Source organism: Bufo bufo, chromosome 2, assembly GCF_905171765.1.
Source record: "Bufo bufo chromosome 2, aBufBuf1.1, whole genome shotgun sequence".
Lineage (NCBI taxonomy): Eukaryota > Metazoa > Chordata > Amphibia > Anura > Bufonidae > Bufo > Bufo bufo.
The window spans coordinates 610301347-610323117 of record NC_053390.1 but is presented as its reverse complement, the minus strand read 5'-3'; the positions used below and the strand labels follow the sequence as shown (position 1 = coordinate 610323117).

Sequence of the window (21771 nt, the reverse complement as noted above, 5' to 3'; positions counted from 1 at the left end):
ATAACTAGATTTTCATAATGCCCCTCAGGGGTGTTAAAAGCTGTCTTCCACTCATCCCCTTCCCTGATACGAATCAGATTGTAGGCCCCCCTAAGATCAAGTTTGGAGAACCACTTAGCACCCGCAATCTGATTAAAAAAGGTCAGGAATGAGAGGAAGAGGGTATGGGTCACGGATGGTTATCTGGTTTAACTCACGGAAATCTAAGCAAGGACGCAGGCCCCCATCTTTCTTTTTAACAAAGAAAAACCCTGCAGCCACGGGTGAAGAAGAGGGTCTGATGTGTCCCTTAGCCAGACTCTCGGAGATATAATCTTTCATGGCTTGTCTCTCGGGACCCGAAAGATTATACAACCTGGACTTGGGTAATTTTGCCCCGGGAATCAGGTTAATTGGGCAATCATAAGGACGATGAGGTGGTAGTTTCTGACAACCCTTTTCAGAAAAAACGTCCTCAAAGTCCGAAATAAATGTAGGTAGGGAAGCTATGGAGGCGATTAAGCAATTGTTATTTAAGCAATTCTCTCTGCAATGCTCACTCCACTCCAATATCTCCCTGGCCTGCCAATCCACCACTGGATTGTGCGCTACCAACCAGGGAAGACCCAATACCACCGGAGAGGGAAGGCCCTCCAGAACGTAACATGAAAGACACTCATTATGGTGGTCCCCTACCCGAAGGTGTAAATTACGAACAATGTGGGTGAGGTTTCTCTGAGACAGAGGAGCAGAATCTATAGCGAATACGGGAATAGGTCTCTGCAGCGTACAGAGAGACAAACCCATAGTGCGGGCAAAATGGGCATCAATCAAGTTTACCCCTGCTCCACTGTCTAGAAAAACAGAAATAGACTCCGTCTTAACACCAAAAACAATGACCGCTGGTAACACAAATTGAGATGTTCGTATGGAGGAAACGTATACCCCCCGGCTGACATCCTCCGCACAGCCCGGGGTTAGTAGTTTTCCGACGGTCTTTTGTTTTTGAGAAAGGAGGGACAGACATTAATGAAATGACCCCTCCCCCCACAGAAAAAACAAGCCCCCCCCCTACGGCGAACCTCGGGAGGACGGACCTGACGAGAAGTTCCGCCTAGCTGCATAGGCTCATCTAAGTCAGTACAGGCTGACTGTTGCTTGGGAGAGGTAACCAATTGCTCCGGAATTTTCGATCTCTCCCTAAGACGTCTATCTATTCTGATAGAGAGGGACATAACAGCATCAAGGGAAAGGGGGGTCTCATACAGCGCCAGTGCATCCTTAACCCTTTCAGATAACCCAGAGCAGAACTGACTCCTGAGAGCCGGGTCGTTCCACTGAGTATCCGTAGCCCACCTACGGAACTCTGAGCAATATTCCTCTGCTGACCGATCTCCCTGTAGGAGTCTCCGTAACTTCGACTCAGCCAGGGCGACTCGGTCAGGGTCATCATATATGAGACCCAAAGCCCCAAAAAATCCCTCCACTGACCGAAGAGCCTGAGAACCAGGGGTAACGAGAACGCCCAGGATTGCGGATCCCCCTGAAGCAGGGAAATGACAATCCCTACCCGCTGTTCTTCATGACCTGAGGAGTAAGGGCGCAACTTAAAATATAATTTGCAGGCCTCACGGAACGTCGCAAATTTTTCCCTTCCCCCAGAAAATCTGTCGGGAAGAGCAACCTTGGGTTCAGTGACAACCTGGTTACCCATAGCAACCGCTGGGGGTGCGGTCTGCTGCATTTGCTGCTGTTGTTGGAGAACAGACGCCTTCAATCCTGCCACCTCCAAAGACAGGCTTTGAAGCTGTTCTGCCAAGGCATCAATAGGATCCATATTGGATTCTAAGTAGAGAGAGAAAAAAAAAAAAAAACAACAAATAAAAAATTCTAAAATATTTTTTTTTTTTTCAAAAAGTAAGGGCCAGTTATAATATCACGGTCGGCGTGGCTATCACATACGTGACACAGAGGGAGGGAACGAGGAAGGCCCTGCCCAAGTGAGAGGGAAGATGGTGACCCCTGACTCACCTGGCGGCTGGCACCTGGCTGCCCTGACGTCCCTAGACGGGTTCCTCACCCATACGCCGATCACGTGCCTAAAGCCCTGGATTTCCCTGAGCTGAGCCCTAGGTAGTGAACAGGGCAATGGGAACACTAGTCCGCACCACTAACTCTAAGGGAAAACACCAAGGGGAGGACAGACAACACAGACTCAACATATATTCCCAGGTGGGCGACAACAGGAGACAACAATAAGCCCAACAGGGATCCGGAGGGTAGCACTCAGGAACGACAACCAGGATTAACCACTCCAGTGGGTCAGTATAGATGTCCAGGCAGGAAGCTCTATAACTGGCAACTAGAGAAGTGTGAGGGGAGAATATAAGGAGGTAGGGAGTGGCAGACAAGAAACAGCTGAGGAGGAGAAGCTACGGATCCCTGAGAGAGACAAAAAGGATAGCAAGGCAAACACAGAAAACAATCACTAGGAAACAACGTAATCTTTAGATATAGAGCGCGCAGCCACCCGCTGCGACTTCCTGACCCCGGGTATAACGGAGTCAGACGTGGCTCTTGATACCCTCGTGACAGGAAGCTGTAAGTGTATTAGAGTGGTAATACATTTACAGCCAATGCATTACAATACAGAAGTATTGTAATGCATTGTAAAGGGGATCAGACCCCCAGAAGTTGAAGTCCCAGAGTGGGACAAAAATAAAAAGTAAAAAAAGAACAAAGAAAAATATAAAGTTTAAAAATAAATAAAATAAATGGCCCTTTCCCCCCAAAAATTTGAAAAACAGACATATTTGGTATCGCCGCATCCGTAACCACCGACTCTAATAAAATATCACATGACCTAACCCCTCAGGTGAACACCGTCAAAAAAATAAAATAAAAACTGTGCTAAAAAAAACACATTTTTTTGTCACCTTACATCACTAAAAGTACAACACCAAGCGATCAAAAAGGTGTATGCCCCCCAAAATAGTACCAATCTAACCGTCACCTCATCCCGCAAAAAATGAGTTCCTATCTAAGACAATTTCCCAAAAAATAAAAATAAACTATGGCTCTCAGACTATGGAGACACTAAAACAATGATTTTTTTTTCTTTCAAAAATGCTTTTATTGTGTAAAATGTAAAATAAAAAAGTTATCATATTAGGTACTGCCAAGTCCGTAACAACCTGCTCTATAAAAATATCACATGACCTAACCCCTCAGGTGAACACTGTAAAAAAATAAAAATAGTGTAAAAAAAAAAGCCATTTTTGGTCACCTTACATCACGAAAAGTGTAATAGCAATCAAAAAGTCATATGCATCCCAAAATAGTGCCAATCAAACCGCCATCTCATCCCGCAAAAATTATACCCTACCTAAGATAATCGCCCAAAAAAAAAAAAAAAACTATGGCTCTCAGACTATGAAGAAACTAAAACATGATTTGTTTTTTGTTGAAAAAAATATTATTGAGTAAAACTTAAATAAATGAAAAAAAGTATACATATTAGGTATTGCCACATTCATAACGACCTGCTCTATAAAATTTAACTTAAAATATATATAAATTTTTTGTTACCTTACATCACAAAAAGTGTAATGTCAAGTGTGACGAATACCGTACTCCAACTGATGTCAGACGTTAACTACGTAGAGCCAGCAAGATACGGTATAGTCACTGGTTACCAAGGCGTGACATTACGCCCTCCTGGAGGAGCGGGTAAGGTCAGTCTTGGTACAGTTTTCACAGACTCCTCCTGTCCACATGGGCACAGAGAGGCAACAAGCTGAGAGAGCCTTTTCACTGCCCCAGTGAAACAGCGCGTTCTCAGCCCGGGAAGACTGCCACGAGTTTCTTGTTTGATATAAGCCTGGTCTGCTAACGGGATTATATAGGGTAAGAAACCAACCCGCGATAGGGTATAACTAGGCTGAAACAGGGTCGTGGGAATTGGTGATCGAGATACAAGACAGCACCAGATTAAATAATACAAACCGGATTCCAAAAAAGTTGGGACACTAAACAAATTGTGAATAAAAACTGAATGCAATGATGTGGAGATGGCAAATGTCAATATTTTATTTGTAATAGAACGTAGATGACAGATCAAACGTTTAATCCGAGTAAATGTATCATTTTAAAGGAAAATTACATTGATTCAAAATTTCACGGTGTCAACAAATCCCCAAAAAGTTGGGACAAGTAGCAATAAGAGGCTGGAAAAAGTTAATTTGAGCATAACGAAAAACTGGAAGACCAATTAACACTAATTAGGTCAATTGGCAACATGATTGGGTATAAAAAGAGCCTCTCAGAGTGGCAGTGTCTCTCAGAAGCCAAGATGGGTAGAGGATCACCAATTCCCACAATGTTGCGCAGAAAGATAGTGGAGCAATATCAGAAAGGTGTTACCCAGCGAAAAATTGCAAAGACTTTGCATCTATCATCATCAACTGTGCATAACATCATCCGAAGATTCAGAGAATCTGGAACAATCTCTGTGCGTAAGGGTCAAGGCCGTAAAACCATACTGGATGCCCGTGATCTCCGGGCCCTTAAATGACACTGCACCACAAATAGGAATGCTACTGTAAAGGAAATCACAGAATGGGCTCAGGAATACTTCCAGAAACCATTGTCAGTGAACACAATCCACCGTGCCATCCGCCGTTGCCAGCTGAAACTCTACAGTGCAAAGAAGAAGCCACTTCTAAGCAAGATCCACAAGCTCAGGCGTTTTCACTGGGCCAGGGATCATTTAAAATGGAGTGTGGCAAAATGGAAGACTGTTCTGTGGTCAGACGAGTCACGATTCGAAGTTCTTTTTGGAAATTTGGGACGCCATGTCAACCGGACCAAAGAGGACAAGGACAACCCAAGTTGTTATCAACGCTCAGTTCAGAAGCCTGCATCTCTGATGGTATGGGGTTGCATGAGTGCATGTGGCATGGGCAGCTTGCATGTCTGGAAAGGCACCATCAATGCAGAAAAATATATTCAGGTTCTAGAACAACATATGCTCCCATCCAGACGTCATCTCTTTCAGGGAAGACCCTGCATTTTTCAACAAGATAATGCCAGACCACATTCTGCATCAATCACAACATCATGGCTGCGTAGGAGAAGGATCCGGGTACTGAAATGGCCAGTCTGCAGTCCAGATCTTTCACCTATAGAGAACATTTGGCGCATCATAAAGAGGAAGGTGCAACAAAGAAGGCCCAAGACGATTGAACAGTTAGAGGCCTGTATTAGACAAGAATGGGAGAGCATTCCTATTTCTAAACTTGAGAAACTGGTCTCCTCGATCCCCAGACGTCTGTTGAGTGTTGTAAGAAGAAGGGGAGATGCCACACAGTGGTGAAAATGGCCTTGTCCCAACTTTTTGGGGATTTGTTGACACCATGAAATTCTGATTCAACATATTTTTCCCTTAAAATGGTACATTTTCTGAGTTTAAACTTTTGGTCCGTGATTTATGTTCTATTCTGAATAAAATATTAGAAGTTGGCACCTCCACATCATTGCATTCAGTTTTTATTCACGATTTGTATAGTGTCCCAACTTTTTTGGAATCCGGTTTGTATATTTAATCGCCTTAAGGGCTCACTAGACAATACACTATACACACAAGGATATATACAGTGGTCTGAGGTTACAAATGCAGGTAGTATGGTACAAACAGGATTAAACAGAGCAAAAGTCAGTTTAACAGATGGATGAGTCCTTTTGGGTTGTAATGAGTCCTTTGCTGTAGTGACATGGAGGGCAGAGATGTCAGCAGGTTGCAGGTCCCTCTAAACACATGGCACAATGTAATCCTCCTTCAGAGAAAAGACACACTCGCTTGCTGGCACAAGCCTTTTAACCTGCACCCGGCCCCTCCCCTCCCGGCTCTGGGAGGGGTTCACCCCCTCTCTGCTGGGCTGGCAGCACATGAGCCACAAAAGCGATTAGGGCTCATGGCTCCGGACCAGAATGTCGCAGGGAGATGGTTCTGGGGACAATGGATCCGCCTGGGTTCCGTCTACCAGTAGAGTCCAAGCATGGTACCGTTATGTGGTTTCTGTGGGGAGATATGAATCTCTCCCCTCCCTGGCATCCCACTGCCAGACTATGTCCACGGGGCTGTTCATCGTGGCCACAGGGACACAAATATGTATCCGGTTTGTGCCTGTGATGGCCGGGCGATTCATAATTCCTTATAAACCACCATCTCCAATATGTCTGATAAATTTTGATTGTACTAGGGAATGGCCCAGATGCCTGCAGAGAGGTTTTTCCTGTTCCATTAGCTGGGTTCCTGGCTGGCTCAATGGAGGTGAGAAATTATAACCAAAGGTGGCCTGCAAGAAGTTCTCTGCCATATGGCTGGGCTTTAAGGCAGGGCCCTCCTGTGAAGTTCACTGGAGGTTGTGGTCCATCTCTACAGTGAAGAGGCGCCCGTATAAGTATGGTTGCAACCGTTGCAGTGCCCAGACAATGGCCAGGCACTCCTTCTCCATGGTGGAGTACGTCACCTCTCTTGGCAGGAGCTTACGACTCAGGTACAAAACGGGGTGTTCCTGGCCCATAGTGTCGACCTGGCTGAGTACGGCACCGAGGCCAAAATCACTGGCATCAGTCTGTACTATAAACGGCCGCGTGAAGTTGAGAGGGCGGCCTTCAGCGCCTGGAAGGCCGTCTTGCAGTCATTTGTCCAATCGACTGCGGAGGCCAATTTATTCTTGGTGAGGTCCGTCAAGGGCTTTGTCAGGTGGTGCCCAGGAAGGACATAACCTGTTTCTTGGTCCTGGGGGTGGGCCAGGATGCAATGGAATCCACTTTTCCAGGCTCTGGCTTCAGGGTCCCCCCTCCTACCCGGTGCCCCAGGTAGTGGACCTCGCTCATTGCCAGCTGGGACTTTTCCGGCTTGATGGTCAAGCCTGCCTGGCGGATCCGCCCGAGCACCTGCGTCAGGTACTTTAGGTGATCCTCCCATGTGGGACTAAAGACGGCAACGTCATCCAGGTACGTGGCTGCGTACTCTTCAAGTCCCTTAAAGGGGTTATCCCATCATAATGATCACTGTTAATGATTTGACAGTGATAATTTTTGTAAATATATTTGATTAACCCATTCCCACAGTTTACGAGAAAATTCATCCCCGCTTACCTCATTGTTGTCATTCGGTCTCCCCTGGTTACGTCCACAGCTCTTCTCCGGAATCCCAGTGGCCGCGCTTGCGCAGAAGACTCCTTCTTTTCTCCTGGCCAGGCCGCTGGCTGTCCTCAACACGAATGCTGCTGCGCATGCGCGATGGTGACTTCTTCCCGGCCAGAATAGTACAGAGCTGCGAACGCGCACGCCGGCTCTGTACTATACTGGCCAGAAATAAGTCACCATGGCGCATGCGCGGCGGCGTGCGCGTTCAGTCCAGCACGCGGCCTGGCCGGGAGAAGGGCTTCAATCAAGATGAAGCCCGCCCCCAGCCAGAATCCAGGAAGTGAACAGCGCGCAGGCAGCAGGTAAGTATGAAAATGCAAAGTGGGATAACCCCTTTAAGCAGCGTGTTGACCATCAGCTGAAAAGTGGCAGGGGCATTCTTCATGCCGGACTGCATCACAGTGGACTTGTACAATCCAAAGGGGGTTATAAAGGCAGAGAGTTCTCACGCCTCACGGGTCAGGGGAATCTGCCAATACCCCCGGCTCAGATCCATGATGGTCAGGTACTGTGCCCCGGCCAACTGATCGAGTAGGTCATCGATGCGTGGCATTGGGTACGCATCGGTGACCGAGACATCGTTGAGTCCCCTGTAGTCCACGTAGAACCGGGTGGTCCGGTCCTTCTTTGGGACTAGGACCACAGGCGATGCCCAAGTGTTGTTGGATGCCTGGATGACCCCCAGATTCAGCATCTCGTCAATCTCCTGGCACATGTGCTGCTGCACCTCCAAGGAAACCCGATTTGCTGAACGCCGGATTGGGGGGTGATCCCTGGTGTCCACGTGATGGACGGCCAACTCTGTCCTTCCGGGCTTGTTGCTGAACAACTCCCGTGGGGTGAAGGGTGGCCCAAAGCTGGGACCGTTGGTCCTTCAAGGGCTGTCGGCCCACCTCCACATCCTTGATGGACCCACCCGCCTTCACTTGGGCAAGCATGTCCAAGAGGGTTTCCTCCTCCCCCTCTTCTGGAAGGTTGCAGACAGGGAGGGCACATGCCTCCCTCTCCTGATGTGCCTTCATCATGTTCACGTGGAAGGCCTTCCGCCTTCCCCGGTCGTGGTCCAGGGTGACCAGGTACGTCACTGCGTTGAGGCGCTGATGCACAAGGTACGGGTCTTCCCAGGCCGCCTGAAGCTTGTCCTGAGGTACGGGGACTAGTACCCATACTTTTTTACCCACCTGGTAGGTCCTCTCACAGGTGTTCTGGTCGTACCATCGCTTCTGGTAAGCCAGGGCCCGCTCCATATTATAGTGCACCAGTTGCGGCCTGCATCTTGTTTCAGAAGTGCATGACATACTCGATGACCGGCACTCTAGGGGTGGCTATATTTCCCTCCCAGGCCTCTTTCACCAGAGCCAGGGGCCCCCCACATCACCCGTACAGGAGCTTGAAGGGGGAGAACCCTGTGGAGGCCTGTGGGACCTCTCGGTAGGCAAATAGCAGATGTGGGAGGTACCGCTCCCAGTCACGCCTGTGGGAGTCTACTAACATCTTAAGCTTTAAGGGTTGCCATTAAACCATTTGCACAGGCCGTTGGTCTGTGGGTGGTACGGGCTGGTTACCAGATGTTGCACCTGGGTATACCTATTGAGGGACTCCATCAATTGCAACATGAACTGGGTCCCCTGGTCGGTGAGCATTTCCTGGGGAAAGCCCACTCTGGAGTTAATCTCCAGCAAGGCGGTGGCCACCTTGTCGGCCCGTATGGATGACAATGCTACCTCCTCCGGGTACTGGGTGGCATAGTCTACTACCATTAATATGAAATGTTTACCGGACAGCGGTCCAATCAGATCCACAGCAACCCTCCTGAAAGGCTCTTCAATTTTGGCCAGCTTTACCAGTGGGTCTTTGGGGCGCAGGCACCGCCTTCCCCACCTGCTGGCAGGTGTCACATGAACGGCAGTAGGCAACCACATCGGCCCCCATCTTTGGCCAGTAGAAATGCTGGGCTAATCTGGCCATTGTCTTAGCGACCCCTAGGTGTCCAGCCATCGGAATATCATGCGCAACCCGCAACAACTCCGCCCTGAACTGATAGGGTACTACTAGCTTTTGGTCCCTAGGCCACGCCTCCGGTGAGCCCTGCTGGACCGTAACGAGGTACAGCCGTCCTTGGTCCCAGACCATCCGCTCAAGGTCTGAGTCCGAGGGGGGCTGTGCCGTCTGCTCCTTGAAACACCTGACTGGACGTGGCCAGAATAGACGAGACCGCCATGTCCCCTGTCAGGTCCCCGGGACCTGTCTCCTGGCCTTCATCTGACTCGGCAGCCACTTGGTCAGAAGGGGGAAAGCCATCAGACCCCTGAGGGGCCTCTAGGGCCCAGGCACTCCCACTGTACATGACAGCAACTATGGCCGCTGCCACCGTTGGTAGTGCCTGCTTCCCCTCGACTTCCGACCAAGTTGCCAGTCCAGACGGACTAACCTGGCCCTCTGACATCCCAGTTGTGGAGGAACCCTGCACTGAGGCTTTACCTGGGAGCCCTACTTCTCCTAGGACAGCCCTGACCTTATTTGCATCCTCCTCCTCCCCAGCTGTCTGCCCCCTGTTTGTCCCCTCAGTAGCCACACCTGAGGACAACAGGTTCCAGCATGCTCGCTGGCCACACCCTGGGGCTTGGATGACCCCCTCCTCACTGAGGGGAGAGGCACACATTACATCCCCCACATCCCCATCAACAGGCAGGTTAGGTACATTAACAGTATCAACAGGGGTGGACATGACATCACATTCTGAGTGATCCGACCTCGGTGTGTCAGCGGCCACGTACTTAGACACAAGCCGCCCCAGATCCGTCCCCAGCAAAACACTGGCAGGGATATTTGAGGATACCCCCACCTCCCTTACTCTTCGAATGGCGCCCCAGTCCAAATAGACCTTGGCGACGAGCAGCGCCGGTTCTACTCCTCCAATCTTGGAGACAGTAAGGGATCTTCCGGGCAATAAATCATGGGGTGCCTCTGTAAAGACCAGGGTCTCCTCCCATCAGCCCAGCAACAAGTTGGCGTACAATGGGGCTCCCCAACGCTGTGCCCCTGAGCTGGTGGTAGACCCTACCATTGAAGGAGAACACGTTTCGGGTCAACGTGAACTCCAATAAACGGAGGACGAAGAGACTGTGGATGCAGTACTGGCAACCTTGAGTGCTCAGAAAATACTCAACCGCCTTGATACCTAGGGAGTGAGGAATGCTAGAGTACAGCGCCTCGACATCAATGCTGGCTAGTAAACTACCTTCCTCAATGTGAATCCCCTCAAGCTGTTTTAACAAATCCGTGGTGTCATGGGTATAAGAGGAAAGTGCAGTCACAAAGGGGGCCAGAATCTGATCGACATAAATCCCTAGATTTTGGCAAAGGTTCCCCACCCCTGACACAATGGGTCATCCTTTGAGTGGGTGCGTCCCCTTGTGTAATTTGGGGAGGCATTAAAATGTAGACATGCGGGGGCAAACAGGTAACAAAAATCTTACTCATCATCAGTAATGATTTGTGATAGTTTGGCCTCATCTAGAATTGCTTTAAGTTCCACTCTGAAATCATCAGGTCCCAGGCTAGCACTTCGTATGTAGAGGAATCATGTAGCAGAGATTTACACATTTCCCTGTATTGACCATGGTCCATGACCACTGTATTTCCCCCCTTGTCTGAGGGTTCGGATTAAGATCAGAGATGAGAGTGGCATGGACCGGGTCAAGATTAGAGAAATTAGGGGGGCATAGATCCTCGATATGTTGTGAGACAGTATTGAGAAAAACATCCACACAGGATAATTCAGCAGAAATCGGTAGCATTTTGTTACTTTTGAGTTTTAAATTGGTAAACTGACCCAAACCTTCCTGTTGCTCAGATTCCCTTTCGAGATCATAAAGCAGATGCACGTCTAAAAGGATATCCAGGGGAATACCTAGTTTGCGACACTGTTTTTTCTCCTGCAGTTTGTAGAATTTGTGCCAGCGAAGCTTGCGAACAAACAGGTTAAAGGCACACTGACAGGCCCGATAAACATATTTAGTTATTCCTATGCAGTCATAGGTCTATTAAAGTGTATTACAATCACAAAGGAGTACCCCCTGTCTGCATTTTAAACCATGTAAAAACAACTTTATAATCATCTGTCAATCACCTTCCTTTATGCCCAAGGGGCGGTTTTTCACATCTCTTTATGCCCAAGGGGCGTTTTTACTCGTACCTTTGTGCCCAGCCGCGCCTCAACTGTCGCTTCCTAGCGCCGCCCAGCTCATTATTATTCACTGGCTGGGCGGCTTTTACAGTCCCCGATCCTCCCGAGCCGACGCAGGCGCAGCAGGAGACGCTGGCATTGAATAAGGGACGCAGGCGCACTGCGAGTGAGGGTGCCGGGCAAGTTATCCGGTGCACGCGCAGAAGGTACAAGTGAGTTCAATGCCAGGGTCTCCTGCTACAAAGGTACGAGTAAAAACGCCCCTTGGGCATAAAGAGATGTGAAAAACCGCCCCTTGGGCATAAAGGAAGGTGATTGACAGATGATTATAAAGTTGTTTTTACATGGTTTAAAATGCAGACAGAGGGTACTCTTATGTGATTGTAATCCACTTTAATAGACCTATGACTGCATAGGAATAACTAAATATGTTTGCCTGTCAGTGTCCCTTTAAGGTCCTTAATAATATCAAATCTTTTGAAGTTCGGAGTCAGTACGAAGGAGAGACCAAGTTGAAGAACTTGAGTCTTAGCAGTACTTAGGGGGCGGAAGGAGAGATTGACGACTTGGGGTCCTAAGGGTTTGGAGGAGGTTGGGTCTGATTGTGTAGTGGATAAGCTTGCAAGGGATTGGATTGGTTCAAGTTTGGCCCACTTCCCCCTAAAAAACACCTGTATGCAGGTGCACATCGCTATGGCGAAATACACATACAAAAGCAAAAACACAAATGCAATAGCACTCTGCAACCAGCACTCTGCCCTGCCTCTATGCTGGATGTTGAATGAGGCATTGGTGTACATTTTGGCCAAAGCGGAGTGCTATTGCATTTGTGTCTTTTTCTTTGTATGTGTATTTCGCCATAGCGATGTGCACCTGCATACAGGGTTGTGCTGACTGAATCCCCCACATTTTTTCTTTGTAGTATATATTGGAGGCGTGGCGATCTCCATGCAGTCATGCACACCTGACCAGTTAGTCTGCCCTGGAGGTTGGTTTTAAAGTCAGTATAAAACTGAGTCTACTGCTACAGCGCCTACCAGTAGCCATTTGGCTCCAGGAGAAGTATATAGTGGGCTCAGCATGCATGTTGGTACTTGCATCCCTGGATCCGATGAAAGCTGTAATGGCACCGGACGGGGTTAAAAGCAGAGTGTGCCTGGTGTCCATGCTGTACCTGCGCTCCCTGGATTTTGTGTGGCTACCATGGCCCATAACAGGTAGGTACTAGTGTTAGGGACCACTCATAGAGGCGACCTTGACGTGGTGAGTGGCTTATTACGCTTTGGCCAAAATGTACACCAATGCCTCATTCAACATCCAGCATAGAGGCAGGGCAGAGTGCTGGTTGCAGAGTGCTATTGCATTTGTGTTTTTGCTTTTGTATGTGTATTTCGCCATAGCGATGTGCACCTGCATACAGGGTTGTGCTGACTGAATCCCCCACATTTTTTCTTCCTATTAATTGAAACTGAAAGAGGAGCTCTTGGGTGGTAACAGACCCAAGGTCCACATAGTCATGTCTCCTGGCTGACGTTTTATGGAAGCTATCTTCCAGAAAGCGCTGAACCCAGGAACATCTTTTCTGATTAGCTATGAAACTGCACATAACATGATGATCACTCACCTCTTAGGAATTAGGTTCTTTTTCTGATCTCACTTAAATGTCTAACAACCCATCTTTGGGATTTGACTTAGTCACGCCATCTGTGTGTTCCTAATGTCACCGACAATGAAGTAAGAGGGTTGTAATCATATTACATCACATTGTGCCTTTATTCTTTGCAATGATATTGGACCATGACTGTTGCATCTGATTGCAGAAGACATTATGAATAACATTTAGAGACAGCCTTGCGCAATACAATAAATGTGCAGTGATGTGGAAGATCAAGGACGATTTCATTAACATCCTCAGTACTGTGACAACGGGTGGAGTTCAGTCGTGTAGAATTGGCATACGCTACATGTTGTGGAAAAGTAATTCCCTATGACACAATGGTTTAAGACTGCTTCACTGGGTTGACTCTAACTTTGACATTCTGAATATTTGTACACATACCACTGACATTTCTTCTGAAATAGCAAGACAAACAGAAATCATCTACATAACATTGGGGGCATACATTTCCTTTTCAATGGCGGTCGGAATTAATTACATACAGTTGAAACCAGAAGTTTACATACACTATATAAAAAGACACATATGCATGTTTTTCTCGATATCTGACATGAAATTAGAATAAACCTTTCCTGTTTTTGGTCAATTAGGATTACCATAATTATTATTATTTGCCAAATGCCAGAATAATGAGAGAGAGAGAATGTTTTAAGTAGAGTTGAGCGAACACCTGGATGTTCGGGTTCGAGAAGTTCGGCCGAACTTCCCGTAAATGTTCGGGTTCGGGATCCGAACCCGAACCGAACTTCGTCCCGAACCCGAACCCCATTGAAGTCAATGGGGACCCGAACTTTTGGGCACTAAAAAGGCTGTAAAACAGCCCCGGAAAGAGCTAGAGGGCTGCAAAAGGCAGCAACATGTAGGAAAATCCCCTGCAAACAAATGTGGATAGGGAAATGAATTAAAATTAAAAAAATAAAAATGAACCAATATCAATTGGACAGAGGTCCCATAGCAGAGAATCTGGCTTCACGTCAGCAGAGAATCAGTCTCTTCATGCCATAGCAAAGAATCTGGCTTCATGTCAGCAGAGAATCAGTCTCTTCATGCCATAGCAGAGAATCAGGCTTCACGTCACCCACCACTGGAACAGGCCACTGTCACACATTTAGGCCCCGGCACCCAGACAGAGGAGAGCGGTCCCGTAACAGAGAATCTGGCCTTATGTCAGCGCAGAATCTGTCTTCATGTCATAGCAGAGAATCAGGCTTCACGTCACCCACCACTGGAACAGGCCACTGTCACACATTTAGGCCCAGGCACCCAGGCAGAGGAGAGAGGTCCCGTAACAGAGAATCTGGCCTTATGTCAGCGCAGAATCTGTCTTCATGTCATAGCAGAGAATCAGGCTTCACGTCACCCACCACTGGAACAGGCCACTGTCACACATTTAGGCCCAGGCACCCAGGCAGAGGAGAGAGGTCCCGTAACAGAGAATCTGGCCTTATGTCAGCGCAGAATCTGTATTCATGTCATAGCAGAGAATCAGGCTTCACGTCACCCACCACTGGAACAGGCCACTGTCACACATTTAGGCCCAGGCACCCAGGCAGAGGAGAGAGGTCCCGTAACAGAGAATCTGGCCTTATGTCAGCACAGAATCAGTCTTCATGTCATAGCAGAGAATCAGGCTTCACGTCACCCACCACTGGAACAGGCCACTGTCACATATTTAGGCCCCGGCACCCAGACAGAGGAGAGAGGTCCCGTAACAGAGAATCTGGCCTTATGTCAGCACAGAATCAGTCTTCATGTCATAGCAGAGAATCAGGCTTCACGTCACCCACCACTGGAACAGGCCACTGTCACACATTTAGGCATCGGCACCCAGACAGAGGAGAGCGGTCCCGTAACAGAGAATCTGGCCTTATGTCAGTGCAGAATCTGTCTTCATGTCATAGCAGAGAATCAGGCTTCACGTCACCCACCACTGGAACAGGCCACTGTCACACATTTAGGCCCCGGCACCCAGACAGAGGAGAGCGGTCCCGTAACAGAGAATCTGGCCTTATGTCAGCGCAGAATCTGTCTTCATGTCATAGCAGAGAATCAGGCTTCACGTCACCCACCACTGGAACAGGCCACTGTCACACATTTAGGCCCAGGCACCCAGGCAGAGGAGAGAGGTCCCGTAACAGAGAATCTGGCCTTATGTCAGCGCAGAATCTGTATTCATGTCATAGCAGAGAATCAGGCTTCACGTCACCCACCACTGGAACAGGCCACTGTCACACATTTAGGCCCCGGCACCCAGGCAGAGGAGAGAAGTCCCGTAACAGAGAATCTGGCCTTATGTCAGCGCAGAATCTGTCTTCATGTCATAGCAGAGAATCAGGCTTCACGTCACCCACCACTGGAACAGGCCACTGTCACACATTTAGGCCCCGGCACCCAGACAGAGGAGAGCGGTCCCGTAACAGAGAATCTGGCCTTATGTCAGCGCAGAATCTGTATTCATGTCATAGCAGAGAATCAGGCTTCACGTCACCCACCACTGGAACAGGCCACTGTCACACATTTAGGCCCCGGCACCCAGACAGAGGAGAGGTTCATTCAACTTTGGGTTGCCCCGCAATATAATGGTAAAATGAAAATAAAAATAGGATTGAATGAGGAAGTGCCCTGGAGTACAATAATATATTGTTAAGGGGAGGTAGTTAATGTCTAATCTGCACAAGGGATGGACAGGTCCTGTGGGATCCATGCCTGGTTCATTTTTATGAACGTCAGCTTGTCCACATTGGCTGTAGACAGGCGGCTGCGTTTGTCTGTAATGACGCCCCCTGCCGTGCTGAATACACGTTCAGACAAAACGCTGGCCGCCGGGCAGGCCAGCACCTCCAAGGCATAAAAGGCTAGCTCTGGCCACGTGGACAATTTGGAGACCCAGAAGTTGAATGGGGCCGAACCATCAGTCAGTACGTGGAGGGGTGTGCACAGGTACTGTTCCACCATGTTAGTGAAATGTTGCCTCCTGCTAACACGTTCCGTATCAGGTGGTGGTGCAGTTAGCTGTGGCGTGGTGACAAAACTTTTCCACATCTCTGCCATGCTAACCCTGCCCTCAGAGGAGCTGGCCGTGACACAGCTGCGTTGGCGACCTCTTGCTCCTCCTCTGCCTTCGCCTTGGGCTTCCACTGGTTCCCCTGTGACATTTGGGAATGCGCTCAGTAGCGCGTCTACCAACGTGCGCTTGTACTCGCGCATCTTCCTATCACGCTCCAGTGTAGGAAGTAAGGTGGGCACATTGTCTTTGTACCGGGGATCCAGCAGGGTGGCAACCCAGTAGTCCGCACACGTTAAAATGTGGGCAACTCTGCTGTCGTTGCGCAGGCACTGCAGCATGTAGTCGCTCATGTGTGCCAGGCTGCCCAGAGGTAAGGACAAGCTGTCCTCTGTGGGAGGCGTATCGTCATCGTCCTGTGTTTCCCCCCAGCCACGCACCAGTGATGGGCCCGAGCTGCTTTGGGTGCCACCCCGCTGTGAACATGCTTCATCCTCATCCTCCTCCACCTCCTCCTCATCCTCGTCCTCCTCGTCCTCCAGTAGTGGGCCCTGTCTGGCCACATTTGTACCTGGCCTCTGGTGTTGCAAAAAACCTCCCTCTGAGTCACTTTGAAGAGACTGGCCTGAAAGTGCTAAAAATGACCCCTCTTCCTCCTCTTCCTCCTGGGCCACCTCCTCTTCCATCATTGCCCTAAGTGTTTTCTCAAGGAGACATAGAAGTGGTATTGTAACGCTGATAACGGCGTCATCGCCACTGGCCATGTTGGTGGAGTACTCGAAACAGCGCAACAGGGCACACAGGTCTCGCATGGAGGCCCAGTCATTGGTGGTGAAGTGGGTCTGATCCGCAGTGCGACTGACCCGTGCGTGCTGCAGCTGAAACTCCACTATGGCCTGCTGCTGCTCGCACAGTCTGTCCAGCATATGCAAGGTGGAGTTCCACCTGGTGGGCACATCGCATATGAGGCGGTGAGCGGGAAGGCCGAAGTTACGCTGTAGCGCAGACAGGCGAGCAGCGGCAGGGTGTGAACGCCGGAAGCGCGAACAGACGGCCCGCACTTTATGCAGCAGCTCTGACATGTCGGGGTAGTTGCGAATGAACTTCTGCACCACCAAATTCAGCACATGCGCCAGGCAAGGGATGTGCGTCAAACCGGCTAGTCCCAGAGCTGCAACGAGATTTCGCCCATTATCGCACACCACCAGGCCGGGCTTGAGGCTCACCGGCAGCAACCACTCGTCGGTCTGTTGTTCTATACCCCGCCACAACTCCTGTGCGGTGTGGGGCCTGTCCCCCAAACATATGAGTTTCAGAATGGCCTGCTGACGTTTACCCCGTGCTGTGCTGAAGTTGGTGGTGAAGGTGTGTGGCTGACTGGATGAGCAGGTGGAAGAAGAGGAGGAGGAAGCTGAGTAGGAGGAGGAGGAGACAGGAGGCAAAGAATGTTGCCCTGCGATCCTTGGCGGCGGAAGGACGTGCGCCAAACAGCTCTCCGCCTGGGGCCCAGCCGCCACTACATTTACCCAGTGTGCAGTTAGGGAGATATAGCGTCCCTGGCCGTGCTTACTGGTCCACGTATCTGTGGTTAGGTGGACCTTGCCACAGATGGCGTTGCGCAGTGCACACTTGATTTTATCGGACACTTGTTTGTGCAGGGAAGGCACGGCTCTCTTGGAGAAGTAGTGGCGGCTGGGAGCAACATACTGTGGGACAGCAAGTGACATGAGCTGTTTGAAGCTGTGTGTGTCCACCAGCCTAAATGACAGCATTTCATAGGCCAGTAGTTTAGAAATGCTGGCATTCAGGGCCAGGGATCGAGGGTGGCTAGGTGAGAATTTACGCTTTCTCTCAAATGTTTGTGAGATGGAGAGCTGAACACTGCCGTGTGACATGGTTGAGATGCTTGGTGACGCAGGTGGTGGTGTTGGTGGTACATCCCATGTTTGCTGGGCGGCAGGTGCCAACGTTCCTCCAGAGGCGGAGGAAGAGGCCGAGGCGGCGGCAGCAGCAGCAGAAGAGGCCGAGGCGGCAGCAGCAGAAGAGGTAGCAGGGGGAGCCTGAGTGACTTCCTTGTTTTTAAGGTGTTTACTCCACTGCAGTTCATGCTTTGCATGCAGGTGCCTGGTCATGCAGGTTGTGCTAAGGTTCAGAACGTTAATGCCTCGCTTCAGGCTCTGATGGCACAGCGTGCAAACCACTCGGGTCTTGTCGTCAGCACATTGTTTGAAGAAGTGCCATGCCAGGGAACTCCTTGAAGCTGCCTTTGGGGTGTTCGGTCCCAGATGGCGGCGGTCAGTAGCAGGCGGAGTCTCTTGGCGGCGGGTGTTCTGATTTTGCCCACTGCTCCCTCTTTTGCTACGCTGTTGGCTCGGTCTCACCACTGCCTCTTCCTCCGAACTGTGAAAGTCAGTGGCACGACCTTCATTCCATGTGAGGTCTAGGACCTCATCGTCCCCTGCATCGTCTTCCACCCAGTCTTGATCCCTGACCTCCTGTTCAGTCTGCACACTGCAGAAAGACGCAGCAGTTGGCACCTGTGTTTCGTCATCATCAGAGACGTGCTGAGGTGGTATTCCCATGTCCTCATCATCAGGAAAAATAAGTGGTTGTGCTTTAGTGCATTCTATCTCTTCCACCCCTGGGGAAGGGCTAGGTGGATGCCCTTGGGAAACCCTGGCAGCAGAGTCTTCAAACAGCATAAGAGACTGCTGCATAACTTGAGGCTCAGACAGTTTCCCTGATATGCATGGGGGTGATGTGACAGACCGATGGGCTTGGTTTTCATGCGCCATCTGTGCGCTTTCTGCAGAAGACTGGGTGGGAGATAATGTGAACGTGCTGGATCCACTGTCGGCCACCCAATTGACTAATGCCTGTACCTGCTCAGGCCTTACCATCCTTAGAACGGCATTGGGCCCCACCAAATATCGCTGTAAATTCTGCTGGCTACTGGGACCTGAGGTAGTTGGTTCACTAGGACGTGTGGCTGTGGCAGAACGGCCACGTCCTCTCCCAGCACCAGAGGGTCCACTAACACCACCACGACCATGTCCACGTCCGCGTCCCTTATTAGATGTTTTCCTCATTGTTCCCGTTCACCACAATTTTGAGAATGGCAAATTTGGGAATGCTTTTTCAACCCAGAACAAAAAGTCTGCTTTTACGGTCACTACAAATAACTTGACCAGCTAAAACTGTGCAGATTTGGTTGAATAGAGATGTGAGACCTGTTTTTTTTTGCGCTGTGTGACAGTTATAGGTTTAATCACAGAATGACACTTCTATCAGCACGCTAGCGTGTGTCTTAGGTTTTTCTGAATGACACTATCAATACCTTCAATGTAAGATTTTCTTTTTGGGATAGATTTCAAGTAGGCCTCAAATACCACAAACTAGTTATTTTCAGAATGGCAAATTTGGGAATGCTTTTTCAACCCAGAACAAAAAGTCTGCTTTTACGGTCACTACAAATAACTTGACCAGCTAAAACTGTGCAGATTTGGTTGAATAGAGATGTGAGACCTGTTTTTTTTTGCGCTGTGTGACAGTTATAGGTTTAATCACAGAATGACACTTCTATCAGCACGCTAGCGTGTGTCTTAGGTTTTTCTGAATGACACTATCAATACCTTCAATGTAAGATTTTCTTTTTGGGATAGATTTCAAGTAGGCCTCAAATACCACAAACTAGTTATTTTCAGAATGGCAAATTTGGGAATGCTTTTTCAACCCAGAACAAAAAGTCTGCTTTTACGGTCACTACAAATAACTTGACCAGCTAAAACTGTGCAGATTTGGTTGAATAGAAATGTGAGACCTGTTTTTTTTTGCGCTGTGTGACAGTTATAGGTTTAATCACAGAATGACACTTCTATCAGCACGCTAGCGTGTGTCTTAGGTTTTTCTGAATGACACTATCAATACCTTCAATGTAAGATTTTCTTTTTGGGATAGATTTCAAGTAGGCCTCAAATACCACAAACTAGTTATTTTCAGAATGGCAAATTTGGGAATGCTTTTTCAACCCAGAACAAAAAGTCTGCTTTTACGGTTACTACAAATAACTTGACCAGCTAAAACTGTGCAGATTTGGTTGAATAGAGATGTGAGACCTGTTTTTTTTTGCGCTGTGTGACAGTTATAGGTTTAATCACAGAATGACACTTCTATCAGCACGCTAGCGTGTGTCTTAAGTTTTTCTGAATGACACTATCAATACCTTCAATGTAAGATTTTCTTTTTGGGATAGATTTCAAGTAGGCCTCAAATACCACAAACTAGTTTTTTTCAGAATGGCAAATTTGGGAATGCTTTTTCAACCCAGAACAAAAAGTCTGCTTTTACGGTCACTACAAATAACTTGACCAGCTAAAACTGTGCAGATTTGGTTGAATAGAGATGTGAGACCTATTTTTTTTTGCGCTGTGTGACAGTTATAGGTTTAATCACAGAATGACACTTCTATCAGCACGCTAGCGTGTGTCTTAGGTTTTTCTGAATGACACTATCAATACCTTCAATGTAAGATTTTCTTTTTGGGATAGATTTCAAGTAGGCCTCAAATACCACAAACTAGTTATTTTCAGAATGGCAAATTTGGGAATGCTTTTTCAACCCAGAACAAAAAGTCTGCTTTTACGGTCACTACAAATAACTTGACCAGCTAAAACTGTGCAGATTTGGTTGAATAGAAATGTCAGGTCTATTTTTTAGGCGCTGGGTGACAGGCTCAACTTGCCCCTGATGTAATATATGGCCAAAAAATAACCAGACTGTTGATGGTTAAATGCACTTCGGTGACACAGGCTCAGCCTGCAGCTGATGTAGGATATAGCACAAAATAACCACACTATCGATGGTTAAATACACTTGGTGATAGCTCGTGCTGGCGCACCACAAGTCACAAAATGGCCGCCGATCACCCCAGAAAAAAAGTGATCTAAAAACGCTCTGGGCAGCCTCAAAAAAGTGAGCAAGTCAATAATAGCACTTCAATGATCCACAGCTGCAGATCGATCACAGAATGAAGTCTTTTGGAGGAGTTAATCTGCCTAATCTCGCCCTAACGTCGCAGCTGCAACCTCTCCCTATACTGATCATAGCAGAGTGACGTGCGGCGCTACGTGACTCCAGCTTAAATAGAGGCTGGGTCACATGGTGCACTGGCCAATCACAGCCATGCCAATAGTAGGCATGGCTGTGATGGCCTCTTGGGCCAAGTAGTATGACGCTTGTTGATTGGCTGCTTTGCAGCCTTTCAAAAAGCGCCAAGAAAGCGCCGAACACCGAACCCGAACCCGGACTTTTACGAAAATGTTCGGGTTCGGGTCCGTGTCACGGACACCCCAAAATTCGGTACGAACCCGAACTATACAGTTCGGGTTCGCTCATCCCTAGTTTTAAGGCATTTTTATTACTTTCTGTAAAGTCAAAAGTTTACATACATTTCATTAATATTTTGTACCATTGCCCTTAAACTGTATGACTTGGGTCAAACGTTTTTGATATCCCTTCAGAAGCTTCTCACAATAGTTGGTCAGAATTTGGGCCCATTCCTCCTGACAAAACTAGTGTAACTAAGCCATGTTTGTTGGTCGCCTTGCTCGCACCCGCCTTTTCAGCTTTGCCCATAAATTATTATTATTTTTATTTTTTTATAAATTAATCTTTATTATTATTTCAAGTTCCATACATCTTCAACAA

General features: G+C 48.4%; 1 long non-coding RNA gene across 1 annotated transcript; it reads right to left on the bottom strand.

Annotated features, from left to right (window-relative positions):
- Positions 1-11481: 11481 nt before the first annotated feature.
- On the bottom strand, positions 11482-21497 carry LOC120991715. The gene is made up of 3 exons (XR_005776776.1): positions 21486-21497; positions 20914-20917; positions 11482-11617 (listed from the first exon to the last, which is right to left on the bottom strand). It is a non-coding gene; the product is annotated as an uncharacterized LOC120991715 (long non-coding RNA).
- Positions 21498-21771: the final 274 nt, after the last annotated feature.